The sequence below is a fragment of the Corvus brachyrhynchos genome, unplaced genomic scaffold (genome assembly GCF_000691975.1).
Source record: "Corvus brachyrhynchos isolate BGI_N302 unplaced genomic scaffold, ASM69197v1 scaffold1120, whole genome shotgun sequence".
NCBI classification, from domain to species: Eukaryota; Metazoa; Chordata; class Aves; order Passeriformes; family Corvidae; genus Corvus; species Corvus brachyrhynchos.
The window spans coordinates 918,623-937,201 of record NW_008235737.1 but is presented as its reverse complement, the minus strand read 5'-3'; the positions used below and the strand labels follow the sequence as shown (position 1 = coordinate 937,201).

The 18,579-nt window shown below is 38.1% G+C and overlaps 1 protein-coding gene across 2 annotated transcripts in view; it reads left to right on the top strand.

Moving 5' to 3' along the window:
* PCCA (propionyl-CoA carboxylase alpha subunit) overlaps window positions 1-18,579 on the top strand; it is a 275,875-nt gene that overhangs the window by 10,524 nt on the left and 246,772 nt on the right. The window lies entirely within an intron of this gene.

Sequence of the window (18,579 nt, the reverse complement as noted above, 5' to 3'; positions counted from 1 at the left end):
AGGAAAGTTTGTTGAAATCTGGAAGGGAGTTAAAACCCTGTATTATGATTTAATAAAAAGTTACTCAGACAAGCTACCAGAAAAAAAATGCAGGACAGGACTTGTGAGTATAGGTGGCGAGTTACTCAATATTAGAAAAACAGACATGGTTGATGAAATCTGAAAGTAGCTAGAACTTGTGTTTTCAGAGTTAAGTAAAGGGTGAGAACTTTTGGGAGTTTTGGGCTGTTGAGTGCCTTTGTGGTTCTCTTACTTCATGACCAGCTCAGTTCACATGATTAGGCTGTAGACTAAGCAAGGGACTGAAATGGGACTTTCTGAAATGCTCTGCTGATGGATTTTTTCGCCAAGTAATTCATTCTTTGAGGTGAATGGAAAGTACACTTGGTCTGGATTTCAACTGGTAGCCATAACTGGTAATGTAGTAGCTTGTGGGTGCTCAATGAGCTGTGAAATGAATTCTTAATGGGTGGATGTCAGACATCATGATAAATTCTAATTCTTTTCGAAGCCAAGGGTTATGTGAATATGAATACAAACTACTCTGTATGATCTATGATTCCTCTAGTAAAACTGAAGCATGCTGATGGGTACTTGAATTCCATCTTATGTATAGGGTATATGCTGTTAGGATAAATGGATTCACTATTTAGCAGCACTGCATAGCCTTGTTCAGTGGCATGAATTCATCCTGAAAATAGACTTAAAAAGCTGTTTAAAACCCCCCCCCACATGTTCTTTCACCAGTCCATAATAGACTTGAGAAAATGAATTGGTCTTCTCTCCAGTGTATCTGTTTATTGTGTGGATTCTACTATGAACTGGAGACTATGAAAAAATCTGAAAGCAGTAAGTAAGAACCAAGATTGAAGAACATAATGAGAGGGTAAGAATGGCATGAAAAAGTACAACTCGTGACCTTAGCAGGAAGGGTGTACAAATAGTGTGTTACAAAAAGGAAATTGAAAATATGTCTGTACTGCTTTGATCTACAGTGCTGTCTTAGTTTTAAAATACAAGTAGGGTCTTTAATTTGTTATAGTTCCCAAGAAAGTCCAAGCTGATATCTCAGAAATGCATTAATATACTCATGACAGTTCATATACTCATGTTATAAAGATAACATTTAGTGTGTTAAAGGGGATGCTGACATTTTGAATTTACAGACAAGAGATGAGGCTCTAACAAATGCTCTAAGGCTGATGTAGTGTCTGCTTAGCTCTTTGGATTGTTACCTAAAGACTGACCAAACCTTGTACAAGGTTAAGCATTAGCTGTGTGCATTGAAGAAGCTCCAGATATTTAAAGGAAAATGAGAGGAAGGCTGCTTGAAAAACTATTCGCTGTACTTAAGGTAGTGGTATTAAGTCTAAGCTAGTTTTTTGGGTTTAATTGTACATGTTGTCTGTGTTTACCATAAATCCTTCAGTCACTACCTTGTGTGCTTGCACTGGGAAATAGTTTAGTTAATATTGTCTGTTTTAAGGACTTGGATACTTCCAGTTATTCATTGTGGGGATGACCTGGCCCATTGCAGTGATGCATGTGATTGCCAGTTTGGATGACCTTGGTAGATGAGCCCACAGGCCAAATTCTTTGACTCTGTTACTTACCATAAAGTAACCAACAATAGTTGTCCATAATTCTGTCCAGGTTTCACCAACAGCATCCTTCTTGGTTGTACCAGTCGTAGCAAAATCTCAAATGCTCTGAAGTCATACTTGGGAGCTGATGCAACCTGCCAAAGGAACCTCTGTCCCCATGGAGCTAGGAAAAACAAGATACATACAAACTTTCCATGAAACTGCTTTCTGTTGTTCTTCCAGTTTCTGTTCAGCACCATGGCAAATATCTTGAGTATGCTGTTAGAGCAATATCAGTTTGGACATACTTACCATTAATCGATAAAACTAGTAACTAGGCTATAAGAGCACAAAGGAATTTTCATTTCAAGGAATTAAAACTTTGCTGTTACGAGGAGGAAGCAGCAGAGAGGACTGTTATAAACTGGGAATGTGGCAAAAATGGAACAACCTGCCAAGAACCGAATAAAGCTTACCTGAAGAGGGAAAATACAAAGAACAAAATATACTGTTTTGTGCTATTAATTTAAAAAATGACCAAAGGTCTGACAGATTTTTATAGGTGAAAATTGTTGTGGTGATAGAGAAGAGAACATTAACAAAACTTAAAAGGAAGTGTGGGACTTCAGAGTCTTTTGGATGCCTCTGTATTAATGCAGATTTACAAACAGCTGGACATGGTATTAAATGGGATTGAATTGCATTTGGTTTTGTGGAGGTGGGAGGGTGTGTGAACTGTTGAAAAGAGGTTGTCTACAGTTATTTGTGCTGCGGAAGAGAAGCTGCTGCTTTAACAACTGTCCTGAAGTAAAAATAATTGTGGTGGTTGGGAAAAACAGCCTGGCAAAATGGCTGCTGAGACCCCCATAGAGCATTACAGTTGCTCATGTGTTTATTTTCAAAATATTACTGAATATTTTGAAAAAAATAGGTCATAATGGATGCTTTCAGATTCTTGAAAATAGTGCTAGTTCTCTTTTATTGCATCTCTTATTTTGGGGAAAGCAGAGAAAAAAAGATTGTATACTGTTTGAAATGCTGAGTTTTGTTGGATTTTTAATTTTAGTGTTCAACTTTCAAAACACTAATTCTTTACACTTGAATAGGTAAAGCGGGTAAGGACCAGGAAATTCAGATTTTTTTTTTTAATTAAAACATCTGGTGGAATTATTTTTTATATGAGAAAACAAGCAGAGAAGTTTCATTTGAAGAAGAGTAATCATATGTACTTTTCCCCCTGAACTGATTGGAATAGAGGGTCAAGATGAAAGAGCCTCCTCAACCATAAATGTAACACTGATGGTGCAAACATTGTCAAGGAAAGCTAGAGAACTATTATAATGCCTAATGTAATCAGCTAAAAGTATGATAAATGAAGAACAAGCTTTCACTAATTGGATCTGAACAAAAGAAGGTATAGCATAAAGCAGTGAATGAGATATAATTTTACTTGGCATTTTTTAACACAGCAGGGATTCTATAGCCATATGAAGCAATGAACTATAAATGACTGAAAAAATCCCATGGGAAAGTAATGTAAACTGCTAAAACTTAACAGAGTAGTGGGCAGTGAGTTATACTCCTTTCATATAAGGTTTTTCCTATCAGTTACTTAAGACTTCAGGTGTTATTGTATTAAATTGCCTGTTCTAAACCTTGTTCTGCCACACAATAGAAAACAAAAAATAATGCAAATGTGTTTATTGATGTAAAAGTAATTGCACAGAATTGAGCTGTTCTCCAGAAACTGTAGTCTTCTGAGTAACAGAAAATTGAAAAAATAACTAGAAAGGAATGATCTGTATTCCTTTCTTAAATATATTTCTTTTTAAGCTTGGAGTCTGAGACAGTATTTCAGAAGGAGGGTGGGGAAGAATCTGGTTTAGGGAAACTGCAAAGCTGATTAGGGTTGTTATAAGTTCTATACCACGTCTGTATTGAGCTGAATGAATTTGAGTGAGTAAGATGAGGTTTTTTTTTTTCTGAAACAACAAAAACGTAGGATTTTGCTGAAGACTTCTCTATAGCTTAATGGGATGCTGTTAGGTTGTTTTGTTCTTAAGAAATCTAGGTGGCAAAAATAAGTATTGGAGGGGAATTTGGCATTTAAGTTTTAATCTAAAAAAATTAATTTGAAAAGTGGATGTTTATCTAAAACGGAGGAGTTTTATTTATTTGTAACTAACTTAGGGGATTTAACATTTGTCCAAATTCTCTTTTTTTTCTGTTTTGTCTTTTAAAATGTGCAAAGCTTTCTTCCATCGTCTGCTACAAAAACTAGAAATTCAGTCATTTTGACAGCTCATTGTCTCCCAATGGTATTTCAGGGATTTGTATTCAGAAAACTTGGCGAGATCTGTTTTGAGTATCTATATGAAAAGGAAACTAATATTTTAATGCCTTTTTGGAATATGTGATTCCTGGGCTGTTGTCCAGAGTGTATAAAATGGCCCTTGCCTCCATGTACTGTCTGGAGAAATTAACTTTCCTAAGTGGTGGTATTTGCAAAGTGTGCAAAACAGGAGTGGGCCAGACCATACCAAGGAAACGTTAGGGTCAGGTTTGTTCTGTTGTTTTGCTCTTCCTTTAATGTTGTGGTTTTGTGTTTTTTTTTTTTTTTTTTTTTTTTGGTTCAAAAGCAAGACAGCATATTGCTCATCCCTTCACAAGAGGGGATGGAGATGATGTTACTATCCTGTCCCCATGCTTTATTGAGTGAACTACTGACCAGTTTTGTAAAGCATGAGAAATGCAGGTGGTGGTCATCCCATGAAGGGAAATACCTCTATGGAAGGAGTGTGCTTTTGTTCAGAATTGTATCTTGCTCGCCAACTAATCTTTTTTTTTTTTTTTTTTTTTTTTTTAAGTTTATCATTGCTTTGAAACGGAGTGGGTTGCTGGAGGAAGTAATTAAGTTTTCATTGGCTATAATGAAAAACGCAAGCTTGATCTGCAATTTTAAAAGTTGGAGGGGGCTCATCAGAGCTCTAGAATCCTAAAGTTTCAGCTTTTTAGTGTGTTAATCAGTGATAGGTTGATGTGAAATGCATATATGACCTCTGGAATGAGTCAGACTCCTGTTGCATTGTTTGATGGCTAAGCTGAAATGTCACTTTTGTTGGATTCTCGCTGAAACTCTACCACTGAGTAGCAGAGGAAGGATGTGGAATAGAATGCTTTAAGCATCACACTGCAGCCCTTTTGGGGTCACTGCCTTGGAGGTGGAAAGTATATGTTGTAAAGAAGGAATTGATACCAGATCTTTTGACCTTTGTGGGAATGGTTATTTAATTACCAAGCTGATTTATTTGAAGGATCAGTGCATGGATTAAAAATAATTTCCTGTCACAAAGCTCACTTAGGGAAAGTGGCTGTTGTCAGAAGTACTGAATTACCTTTGGGAGAGGAAAATGTGGAAGCCCAGTCAGCAAAGTTAATTGCAGCTTAAAGGTGCATATCCTCAGTGCTGTGGAGAGTCAAGTGCTGGTTCTGAGGGTGCTGATGACTGTCTATGTTAGTAGGTAGTGTGGAGTAACAGAAGTGTATCTGTGGAGTGAAATGGTTCATGCTGAAGACGTAGTGTTCTTCCTTTCTGCCTCCTAGTATCTCTGTGTGATTGGTTCTAGTCTGGTGTTGAGGGCTTGGTGTCCGCTTGTGGTGCTTTGATGTGCTGGGCAGGTATCTGGTTCATGTGCTTTGAGGTAGCTGTGTGTTGGAGACAAATGTGTTTTAAGTGGGGATGACTGAGAGATTTACTTTAAAAAAAGAAAGCAGTTGTGATTTGAACTTAAATATTGATGTGTACTGAAGTCACTCTAATTGCTTGCATGGAACTGCTCTCCTGGTGCTGTAGCACTTTTCTGATCTTGTGCTGGGTTGTTTCCATGCTCTGAGCACACCAGACATCTTCTTGGTCGAGTTAGTTAAAACTTTTTTCTACTGATTTTTTTAATGTTAAAATATTTCATTGGAATGTGTGACAGATGCTGTAGCCATGTATGGAAGCGAACTGAGTTGGGGGTAGGTCAGTAAAGTGACTTTTGTTGCCTTGGTTGTCTGCAGGGCTCTGCTGCAATACCCAGAGCTATGGGGTTTGGAGAGGTGTACAGTGAGAGGCATCTCAGTGATTGAGTCTAAGCTTTAGGCTGAGGAGGGCTGAAGTCATTTGACTTTGCTTGTTCTAGAGATTTGCCTCTCTTGGGCAGCAGTGGCAGAGAGCAGGCAGTTCCTTCCTTTGAAGCCACAGATATGTGCTGAGGCCACTGCCATTAGCAGTTCTGGATCAATGGCTCCAGCTGCCATAATTCTGGCTCAAACTTATTGTCCTTATTATGGTGGGTTTCCCCAAGAAACCAAATCAGTGTACATCTGCTGTAGCCTGTTTGCCTTGTGCTGATTTCTAGACCCTTCCAGAGGTGGTGGAAAGTGCTGTATGTAGTAGTTTTAATGCAATTGTACATTGTCAGTGTGACCAAAAAAAATAGTTTTACCATCTTCCTCTGCAAGAGAGGGGCTGCAGCAGCATGGTTTCCTGTTGCCTCGTCTCCTTGGATACAGAACATAAGGTCCCTTGGATTCCTCTTTTGAGGCTTTGAGAGTGTCCTGTCTTTTTCCTGACTTCATCCTTCACCTGTGTCCTTAGCAGCAACTACTTAATTGTGCAGATTCATTGCTCCTGTGGTTCATATTGTCCCAGTTGTGCTATTTGTTATCAGCTGTGGTTGTGGTTATTCAAGGATGATCTGTTTTCAGGCACTATTAACAAACAATGCTATTTGGTAATACTATCTCTTATATCTTGTCTGTGTGGGTGTAAATACTGGTGAGCAGGCCCTGGGCTGAATTTTTTTACTATTTGGATGAGCTCTAGACAGAGAGGGACCTAAGGCAAGTTTTCTGTGAATAATGTTCACAGGTACTTGGAAAATTGGTTTTACAACCAATGTAAGACTGTGCTGTCTGCTAAGAGTAGTTATCTTCCTTTCTATCTTTTGTGTACCTACTAGATGTGCAGCCTTTTGTTAAATGGATCCAGGCTGCTTATCTGTATGAGAACAGTGAGGTAAAGAAAGAAATGTGGATCAGCAAGCTGATGTGGCTTTCTGCATAGGTTAATGAATGCTAGAGCTGATGGCATCAGGACACATGGCTGGGGACAAGGAGAATGAATACCTGATTAACCTTTTGAGAGGCAGTGTAGATTTAGTATCTTGAGTTAGTGTTATCACACATCCTAATAGTGGAGGATGTGGGGAAAAGGGAGCAGGGAAGGAAATAGGTATCAGAGATACAGGTTCATACTATGTGAAGAGCTGGATTGGTGAGGAGAGACATCTTAAAGATACTTGCAATAAATATTGTATTTAAAACTAGAAACTGTCCTTAGTTGTTAGCTGTATACCGCAACAAATAGCTGCCCAGCAATTGTGGAGTCTGGAATTCCACCAATGAGATCCTGGTGCCATTTTTCTAGGGAGGAGTGTTAAAACAAGAAACTGAATTGCTTATGAGGTGTCTGAAAGATTGAAAAACTCAAGACTGGAGACAGGAAATGAGGATGCAATTTGTGAGGTGTAAGGTATAGATGCATATGTCACTTTTACAGGTGTTATGGTTTTAGGTTATATTCTTTTCCTTGTTCACAAAAAGCGTCTGTCACTTTCAGCAAGAAAACACTATATGTCTTGGGGTGAGACTCAGGAAGGATGAGTCTGAGATACTGTTTTACTTATTACTGCTGAATTGTCTGGAGGCAGCAACTCGCATCCTTTGCTAGCTGTTTGAAACCAGCCACCCCCCCAAACCCTTCATGTATCTTGTTTATTATAGAGGAAGAATGGTAATCAGTGTTTGACTAGTTGGTGCAAGGTAATAGGTGTACTGAGTGGTGACTTGGATTTATAGAAATGCATGTATTCTGTTTAGATACGGTATCTCCTGGTTTCTGCCTCTGTCTTGCTGTGCTAATTGGGAAATGCTTCAAGTTTTGTTCCTGGACTTTAATTAGATATATAGCATTGCATGAATTCTCACAGTCCCTTTGTAGCTGGTGTTTAATGTCAGCTCACCTGTTGACCTGTAATGTTACTGGCCTTGTAAAGTAGGGTGCTGACAGTTCTGAAAGTCAAAGTGTTTTTAATGTGGCTTAGCTGTTGACAAATTTGCAACAGCATATCATCTCCCTTGTCTGCTTTTTGTAGCAAAGGAGCATCCCTGTCCAGGAAGTGTATCTTCAAGATTGATCTCTTGTAGTTTTTGTTTGCATATGTTTTATTCCATGTGTAGCTTCCTGAAGCATTAAGAATCAATCTGAGAAGCAGCTATAGCTTCAGAGTGGCACTGATGGTACCTGTCTGGGGCAGTGAGTCATAGTGCTGTGGAAGAGAGGAGTAGGGGGAAAAAGGGGGCTGGCACACAGTTCTTTACATCCTTTCTTCCACGAGTAGTCTGAGCTGCTTGACTAAAGTTGTGATGTACTCTTCCTTTTTCATCTTCAAAGACCCTTTTTTTGCAGTAATACAGGAATCTTAGTCTAGACTAATGCCTGACCTAGAAAGCCTCTTGAAAAATCATGAATTTGTTTTGTTTGTATCCCTTTGCCTCTGCAATTTCTTTGCAATCTTAGGTTATAATAGGGTGTCCCATAGCTCTTTTGCTGCATACAGCTGTCAATGCAGTGAAGTGCAGTTGGTTTGTCTTGTTGCATCAAAGCAGGTGTGACCAGGTGATCTTCCAGCTCGTTAGGTGGCACTTTTTGACAGATTCTTATCTAAGTATGCTACAGATGTTTTCTCAGGAGTCAAGTGACCTTCCTTAGCACAGATATTATAGGGTATTTCTTTATTTACCTTGGCAGTAGTCGTCTCCTGAGAACAACAATAAAAAGGCAGTTTAAAATTTCTCCTGTTGAGTGTCTTTGTCATGTGGTCCTACATGAGGTATTACTCTTCAGATGTGTGCAACTGAATTCTTGTTATTTGGACTTCTCCTTTCTAATGCTCTGTCATCATGCTGAATGGAGGACATCCTGAAGAATGTTAAAAGGCTTCTATTAAGTTTTGTTCATGTGAATGTCTAGTGGCTAATTAATGAAAATCTGTGTGCCTTGGTATGGACTTGGGAATGTTTTTGGTTTTGCCTTTTTTTTTTTTTTTTTCTAATATGGATATATAAAAATCTGTGAGTAGCTCTGGTCCTGTTTCTCTGCATGTATGCTTTTATGGGGAAGGCACGTGTATGGTGAAGATGCCAGTTGGGTGACTACAAGAGAGCGCTTCTGAGTTGTAGCCAGACCTTGGGTGGGGGCCCTGCATCAAACTGCTGTTCTATGCATTTGGCAAGAAGCCAGAGGAGCTTTGCACTTGTTTGTATAGTGCAATTTCTTTTTAAAAACTTGTTAATAGATATTTGTCTGGCTTTGGATGATGCTTTGAAAGGAATATTAGTCAAATATTGGGGTTTGGTTTCTTGGGATACTCCCTGCAAAAGTTTTCCCATGCCCTCATGAATTGCTTATTGTACTATGTTGTAAGAGTAGAAGAAAAGCATCTTTGAGTAACTGAACACATGATAATCATAAATCTCTCCAGCAGCCATAAGTTGGTACTAAAAAGTTTGTGGAAGGAGCAGGGCTGTGGTCTTTCATGTCTTGGACTCTAGCAATTGCCTGATGCTTCTCCCTTAGACTGAGCGTAGGAGCTAGGGGCCCGTATAAATGTGAGTTGAGTCTGGTCCAGGCACTGAGTTTGCAGAGGGAGCAAATGAGCTGACTTGCAGGATCAGGAAGGACAAACAGACTGACAGGGTCTTTGCAGAGAAGCTGCAGAGCCAACAGTTTTATGTGAGACAATGCTTGAGTAAGTGGAGGATAGAGAACTTCAGTCCAGGGGAGGCTTTGACTCCTGCCATTAGGCCATGTGATGTTGGATGCCATAGACCTGATCGTGAATAAGAAGCAGATGAAGTTGGCTCTGGAAAACTGGAGGAAATGTCATCATTCCAAGACACTAGTACACACGTGGGACAGAGTGAGGACAATTGAGGAGTCCTCTTGAATATGTGGAGAATGAGTTCTTGACACAAATGATTGAGTTAACTAGGGGAGATGCTGACCTCTTACAAAGAGGGAAGAGGGGTGGGAAGCATGAGACTACTCTGAAATGTTTAGATTTAGGTTTCCAAGAGGAGTAAGTAAGACAAACAGCAGAACTGCAACCATGGACTTTGGAAGTGGAATTTTTTTTTTCCCAAGCCAAGGATTTGCTTGCCAGGGTGTCACGAAAGGCTGTTTTGGAAGCCAAAGTGGCTCAAGGGAGCTTGTTCATACTCAATATAGTCCTCTCCAAGCAGAGGACCTTGGGCAGAACTAAAATGTATAGAGCAGATGAAGGCAGGGATAGGTTTCCTGGAAGGTGGAGTGTGCAGGGGCATAATTAAGGAAACCAAAGCTCTGCTGGTGTTGACTATATTGAAGTATGTGAAGGGACAGGAGGAAGCTGAATTTGTGAGGTAGTCAACTTGGGTAAACTACTAAGTGATTGAAAAATTTGATCAGCTCTTAGAGGTCCTGTCCAGCTGTAATTGTTCAGTTTTGTTTATTGCTTTTTTATAAAGATCAGGAGGTGGGAGAAGAACTTGCAAAGTGAAACAGACTAAGTTTATTTTTATTATGTTGACAATTGGCCAAATACATGATTAATCTATAGTCCTTGGTTATGCAGTGTGAAAGAAAGACGCTATCTCTGTGACCACTTATTGCATCATATTTGATGAGAAAAGGAAGCCTCTTCACAGATAGCTTAAAAGCTTATTATGGAAGTATGACCTGTGGTGTTTATTTTTGGTTTTTTTTTTTTTACGTGGGGGATGGTTTTTTTTAAATGGCTTGTCACCTGTAGCAGACTATCAGGTTCAGCTTTGGGGAAGCTTTTTCCAGTGAAGATTTTCAATGACATAATAAAATTACCAAAACGCTGATGTGATTCTGAGAAGGTATAAAAAGGTAATAATAAAAGTACATATAAGCCTCCACTTGTATCTTAATTCTAATAAAAACTGAGTGTAAAATTTCAAGAATAATATCCAGGGAAGTTTAATAATAACTCATGTTTATGATAGTATATATAGTTTTGCTGATCTTATGGTTAATGTTCTTCAATTTTGTATATAGTGCTTTAGCTGTTTGAAAGCTCTTCAGTTCAACTTCTGGGAAATAGTTTTGTTCCAACGTGCACAGCTGTTATGCTTAACTAGCAATTATGGATGCTGCTGCTGGTTTAAGTATTGGAACTCAGTCCCCTAGAAATGCTCCTGAACCCAAGAAAAAGTTAATTTGCTAACCCTGATTCAGATTTTTTTTTTTTTTTATGTGAAGGTCTTTCCTGAATAGAGCAAAGGTGGTTGTATTGCCTGGCTAATGTTTGTGTTCTGTGGAGGTGAGAAACTGTACTTGGAATGTGTTGGAGACTAATATGGGGAAAAAAAAAAGCTTAAAAAAAACCTGGGGAGGGAGCAGGCAGCAAAAAGAAAAAAGCTGTGATAACAAGTTTTAGGTACTGTGACACTTGTGTAGCATTAGGGCTTTGGCAGGTCTGCTGTCTGGTGCAGTGAAGGCTTGGTGCTGGAAGCCTGCCCAGCTTGGCCTGTCTGTTGGCATCTTCCTAGGTCACTCACTGTGCTGTGAGAAAGGATCCCCAGTGCCTTTGAGTGTGGATGACTTAGTACTGCTTGCTTGTATGCATTTAGCAGCTGTAAACCTTGTGTGTGTGGGAGGGAAGGGACTGTGGTTGAGGGGTTGCCTTTGAGCGCTGTTGCCTGATAAAATCAGACCCTGGATTTTGTGAACCTTCCTTTTTACAAAAGAGAGTGAAATGTAGAATGGTTGGGCTTGGGCAGCCTCACTGCCTGCCACAGTGACTGGGTGTGGGGATTTGAAAACCCATTGCTGTTCTTTTGTTTTTCTCTTATGCTTTCAGCGTGATCCTGCTTTGCTTGCTCCTAAATTTTAGGTAGATTGAAACTATTTGTGTTTGCTTGTGTTGTTTTTTGTTAAGCATTGCAAAATTTTTGAGAATTGGGGAAACCACTGTTACATCTCTTGTACTTTTAGTTTGAGAAGCCATTTTTTAATGTTGGTTGTAACACTTGATAAATTAAGGAATTGGTGATTCTCTATGCAGTAATTAAATGAGGCATTCAAAGCTTTATTTTTACAAGACTAATGCTAGTGAGGATTTTGCTACTGGATTTTACAATTTTAATGTTCTTTCATGTTTTTTAGATGCTAGCTTTTATTTGATAAGAGTATGTAGAGGGTCTGTAGCTACCTTAAATAGATTACTGTTCTCTGTAAATACAAAGTTATGACTAACATGGGAATGATTTTAGATGTGATTGATAGGGTTTTTTTGTTAATAACCTGAATTTGAATAGCAAATGTAATTTTTATTTTTCTTGTGATAGTTAATTAAAATGTAATTTGTATTTGGTTTCTACTTGTTGACTATTTTGAAGAGTTCTTAGTATCGTTCTTCATTATGAGTTGAACTGAGCCTGAAGTTTTGTCATGTGCTTCTTGTTCAGTATCTGTGGAGCTCAGAATTGGCAGATAAACTTAGACTGTGAACTCAGCAGTACTTACACTTGTTGACAGCAGTTTCCCATTTACTCTTTTCTTTTCTCCTTTAGAAGAAATACTGTAACTCTGCTGCAAGTTAACTTCAATAACTTAAGAGAAAGATGTAGGTTTTTTTGTGTCTTAATGTGTATAACTCAGTATTTGTCTGATAATAAAATTTGCTTCTGTGCCAATTTTTTTGCTTTTTTTGTGCAAAGCATTTTCTAATTTAACTAACAAAAACTATAATGTGTGTTTTCTGTCAATTAGTTCTGAAAGCTATTTTTTTTAATTAGGCTGCTGAGATTCAAGAAGTGACACTGCTGTGTTAAGATTTTTTCTTTGTAAAGCTCTAACATAAAGAAACCCATCAGCTGAATTAAAGCTTAGAATTACTATTGCAATTTCCTACCCTCATGTTTCTGTGAGTAAAGCTAACAAATTAACTTCCGTAAATTTATTTTGCAGGCAGGCTTGTGTGCCTGTGTATTCTCTGCACCAATATTCTTTCTGCAGAAGAAATTTCTGTTTATGCCTTCAAGCAGTTAAGCCAACAGTCACCTTCTCACAGCACAAATAGACCACATGCTCTTTAAGAAACCAGAGCTGTGGTGAGTCTAGGATGAAGGTTGCTGTTGGCTTTTAAGTTAAAATGAAAATTTAACACACGTATGTATGAATTTCATAATGGAATGACACTTGCAAAATTTAAGTTCTAAGCTGGTTTGGAGGGATACTTCCAATTTTGTTGTTACTACATTTGTCTCTCCCTAGCAGCCCTTATCTAAAGATAGGAAGGAAAGCACTAAGGTTGCATTCAGTGGAAAAAGGTTCTGTTTTTGCTCATAATTTTGCCCTGCTTCATGTGCTGGAATGAAGATGTTATGTTTTATTTTCAGACTCTCTGGTTCTTTAGGGGAAAACGCTTCAAATTCCATCGTTCAAGCATGTGGTGGTTAACATTTCTTGGACAAGTTGCTGTAGAATCTGTTGTACTTAAAATGATTGGTAGGGTTGGTAAGGTACATTTGATAAGCCAAAGAGGTGAGGGGTGTGGGTCGTAGACTTGAGAGTGAGAAATCTGTGTGCATATGTGGACTAGAAACTGACTTTTGTTAGGGAGACTATTTTGACAGGAAGCTTGTGAAGAGCTCTTGGGTTTTGAACTTTTAGTGATCCACACTTGCTTTGAAAAGTAGACTCTGAACAGTGTATGTCTGAGGTATGTAGTGCATCCACACCTAAATTACTTCATTTAGTGTTTTTGTTATATTTGCATTTACATGTATTTTAGAACACTTAGAACATTTGAAGGAGAAACCTCTGAGTTTCTCCTTGAAAAATGTTATGTTAACATTATCTGAACAGGAGCCTGTAAGTTGCTGCCTGTCCTGTGTAGCCCCACGGGGGGAGAGTACTTTGAAATGGGACAAGGGTTTCATTGTGAGCCTGTGATCGTATTTCAAACAGTCTGGGGCAGAGGAGGTGCAAGGAAGTGTGAGGGTTCCTGCCAAGTTCAGGCACAGTACTGTGAGCAGGCAGTTGCTGCATGCAGAACTAGTGTGCCTATGGCAGCAGTACCATCCATACCTGCAAGAGAGCATGCTGCTGCTCTGGCTTGCGTTGAGTCTTTAAAGTGTCTTCAGCCAGAATACTGTGGGATGGTAGAATGTGTATCTTTGTACTTTCTTTGTTCTTCTGCTGCCTGCTCTTTGTTTTTTCTATTTTTGATCCTTAGTTTAGGCTGTACTTTTTTCTCCCTGACAATACCTAGCACAAGCACACATGGTTGTGGAATTTCCTCACACTTCCCCCCGATATTCATCCAGTATTGTTTTCTTTTCTCCTTCATCTGTTGCATAAGTGATGCACCATACATTGAAGAATATGATCAGACATTGTGCAGGTTTAGTGATGGTGTGTGATTGTCTTGGGCAAGAAAACAGTGTATTACAGACCTAGGAGATGGTGGTGTTTGTTGTTCACTCCTTAGCATCAAGAACAACTCTTAGATTCTGTGCTAGATAGCAAGCCCTGGGCTTTACCATTAGGGTTTGCTTTAGTTATATGTGTAATTGGACTGAGAGAAGTGGAAGTAGGATACTATTTTGGAAGTAGGTAAAGATGTAATATTTTCTGAGAAAGCAGCTACTACTAAGTTCTTACTTTGCTTCTTGACTGATCACCCCACCTGCCCCCATCAGCTATTTTTTGAAGCAAGAACATTGTCTTTACTTGCTTTCTGTCATGGAAAGTGAAATTTGTGTACGTCAGTGAGTTTCAAAGCTAGCATTTCTTCTTTCAGAACTCTGAATACATTTATACTGTTTCTTTTTTTTAGGAAGGATGCTTAAATTGTGACACTGAACTTTGAAACTTTAGGTAGGTTGATTAATTTTCTTCTTAAATTAAGGAAATTTACCTGTCCTTCTCCTCCCCTCCGAAGAACATAGGGGTTTTTTTTCTCACTTTGAACCCTTGAGATGAATTGCCTTGCTTTCTGCATGTCCTTTTCTGCCAGCCTATATACACATGGTAAAATAGATGAATATTTGACATTTACCGTGTTAAAACAAAAAGCCAACAAAATTCATGAAAATCTCCGAGAGCTGCATCTTATCCAGGTGGCCTGCTGTTTGAAATATGACTCCTGGTGTGTATTGTACTCTTAGCCCTAGGATTCAGTAATGAGATTGAGTGGTATCTTGCGTGAGCACTTCTGGGTGATTGACAGTGAGGTGATGTGAATCATCATTTATCAGGATATTATCATGCCTACCCTTGATAATTTCTCCCTGCTGTCTGGGGAGGTGGTGAAGACAGATAGGACTTTGTGATGTCAAAGTAATTAGTGTGTGTTGGTTTCCAGCTGAACAAACTGGAAACTAATGATCAGGTAAATGAAGATGAAGTGCATTAGTGTAAGGATGAAGGTGCAAGGACCTTGGGGAAGACCTTATCAAAATTTCATGGGGGTTATTTGAATATCTTACAATTTGTGCAGTTGCAAGCAGTATTTTTATACTACTAAAGGATACTTCTGCAACAGTCTATTTACATGTCCTTTGTTGATATCTCTTCTAGTAAGAGGGTCAGCAATAGGGTTAAGGACATTTGACTCTCTCCTGTAAGAACTGGGAACTCCTTATGATTTTCATAAAATCTAAATAGTCAACTTCCAGCTAATGGCAGCTATTTTGAGTTAAATGTTAAGGAATTTCAGTGTACACTGAAAATGTTAGATTTTCTAGTGACTCTTCCTATTTTAAAGTGGGGAGATTACTATCATTTGACTTTTTTATATTTGACCAATGACTGGATCTTTTATAGTAAAATATTTTGCTATTGCTTGGTACATCTGTAAATATCTTTAAAAATGTGGGCTTCACTACGTAATCTGTGGTACTGCAACAGGCTTTTAACAGGCATGGTAGTTTCTTGGTACAAGTTCTGAAAATTTTACGGATGTGTCATTAGTGAAATATTTTTATAACCTGAAGAAACCTTGTGTAGGTGTGTACAGCTATGCCAATATTTCAAATAATGCTTAATGCACAAGACTGGCGGAATATAATTGCTATACCAGTGGCAAGTGATCTGAGTTAATTTTATCACATGTGATTAGATACTGCTAATTGTAATTAAGTGATTGAAAAGCTATCTGTTATACATGCTTGCTTTTCAATTATTAAAATGCTAATTTACTTATTGCCATTTATCCATAAACTTGTATTAATACGCCAGTTTCCCAGATACCTCCAAGAATAACATACTTGTGACAGCAAAGTTTTTTTAATTAAAGCCTCATGGCAAAATTATTCTTTTGGCTAATTTTTATGTACACAGCTTCTTTTTATTTCAGTTGCTTCTTTGGTGGAAGTGAATGGGCTAGAATCTCTGGCAGGAATTTGTCCGTATTAATATGGCTCATCAGAGACATTATATTTAATTGGAGAGCCTGCAGTATAGTCGCAGGAGGCTGAAGGGAATTATTTAGCATTAGCAATGGCTCGTCTGGGAGTTGTGCACTAATCAAGGAGCTTGTGTGTTAACTGGAGGGATGATGGGAGTTATGACGATTATGACATGTGAGCACATGTCTGAATGAGAACTGGACAGGCAATGAGTTAATCAAGAAATATATTAAATGGCTCCCATGCTGCTTCATTATTACTCTGTAGAGTGTCTGTCAGATTGTGTACTTTAACGAAAAATAAAATGAAATCCAACAAATGGATGTTTTCACAGTTAAAGTTAATACCAAGTTTTTAAACCAAGAACATCTATTTTTGAAGTGAATATATGCTTTTTAAGTGCTGTGTTGAAAAAGAGGAAGTGAATGCTTGGCCTGCAAAATGCATTTAAACATGTACCACTCCAACCTGCAAGATTTTGTATTTTGTCAAATGCTTGTTTTCAGTAAATATGAACTATTTTCCACTTCCAGCTAGATGTTTTTAACATCTTTAAGCTTTTACATAATTAATAGCTTGCTAAAATATAAAATTTATTGTTAGCAACCTAGCTTCAAGGAAATAAAAATGCTAATATTTTCCATTTTCAGGATGCTCCAAACCTTGTAAAGTAAAGAAACCAAACACAGCACCCTTTAACTGTATTGCATGGACTGTTTATATGCCAGGTAGACACATTCTGTACTCAGCGTGGTTAGAGGCGTCCATTTCCTATCCATCGTGAAATTATCAGTTATGCTGGGAAAATTCATGTTTAGAGGAAATGGAATCCATAAATTGAGCCCACCTTAAAAAAAGTTAAACCAACTGAATTATATCAGTAGGCAAATTTATCCCAGAGCTACTGGACAGGTGAACATGTGCACTTTTCCTGCTATTGTAAGCACTGCCAAATTTAATACAACTTTCTACCAAACTGTAACCTTCATGTATTAGCTTAATTAAAGCAGTATCATGGATGCTACCCAAAGTGTTAACCTGTAGGAGGTTGTTATTGAAATCCATTATCTGCAGAGTCAGTATTAGTGGTCAGCAGCAGCAGAAGTAAAACTGCAAGTAAGACCCTCCCTTGGGTGCTGTGAGCTCAGCAGGTTAAACTGTCAAAGCTTCTTAAAGGATGGATAGTTAAACCCCCCAGAGTTAAAGGTAAACCAATCATTTGCTGTCAGCAGTTTATTTAGCAGGTTGGAGGGGGAAAAAACCCAAACCTAAAGGCTAACAGCAAAGAGGATTTAGAAGGAACCATTCTGTAAGAGCATGGTGCTGTGCTATGTAGATTCCATGCAACCTGGAAAATTTTTTTTTTTTTTAATTCCAGGGATTTTTGAAATAGGAATTTATTTATATAGATATTTACTCTAATGGTTTATAAAGCTATATATAAGGTTGAATTAATTTATTAAACCTGTGAATATTATCTATATGCTGTGATGAATGCAAAAGTTTGTGCCTCTTAAATGGGAACAGTTGTCACCTTGCAGAAATAAGCTTTCTTTCCTTTGGTGTTGTGCAGGTGTTGCCTATATAGAATGTAATTATCTCTTTTTACCATATGAAATATATTTAGCATTGACAAAGTGTGCTCTGTTGAAGATCTAAATATGTATTTGTAGAATTTGTATGTACAGGCCACATGTATTTATGGTACTTTAATTAAGCTATTCTGATATTGGTATTTCTCATTTTGTCTAGTTTTTACTTAATCTTCAAAGGTGAAGATCTGGAGCATTTGTCTTTGCACTTTTTACATTCTTGCCTCAAAAAAGAGAGTCCCAGAAGTGATAGCTTATTATAGAGGGGTGGGAAGTAGGTGTAGGGGGGAGCATTTTGCTAGCATTCTGTTCATTGGAACAAGATCTGTGCTTGGGTGGGGAAAACTTTGTAGTGTCCTGCAAAGAATGCTCTTTTATATACCAAGACCTATCTCAATACATGCACTATTTTTAGACTAAATCTGCTTGATGTGCTGAAATAATACTAAGATTAATGGAATGCAACGGAGCCTAAGATTCTGCTCACTATCCCTGAGTTAACTTAAGATAGAAAAGTGTGTATCATAGGAAATAAGCTAGGAGGTGGTAATATTGTTAGGGAAAATACTCAATAACCTAACCCCCCCCCCGGCAGATAAAAGATTTTTCTAGAGTTAATGCTAAAATAAAATTTTTACAATTTGAGTTGCAGCGATGGCAGAACTCTGAGATCTGTAAGGAAAAAAAATGTTGAAAATATTTTTATCAGATGATCTGGAAAAGGATGGGACCACATAAAGTCTGGCATCTGCATCTGTGAATGAATTGTCCAGTGTTGGTAGTAATACTACTGTGTAAAAATTGTATTTGGACAGTGCAGGTTTCCTTGTCTGTTCCTGCCTGTTGGTCAGACTGTACACAGTCCTTACAGACTT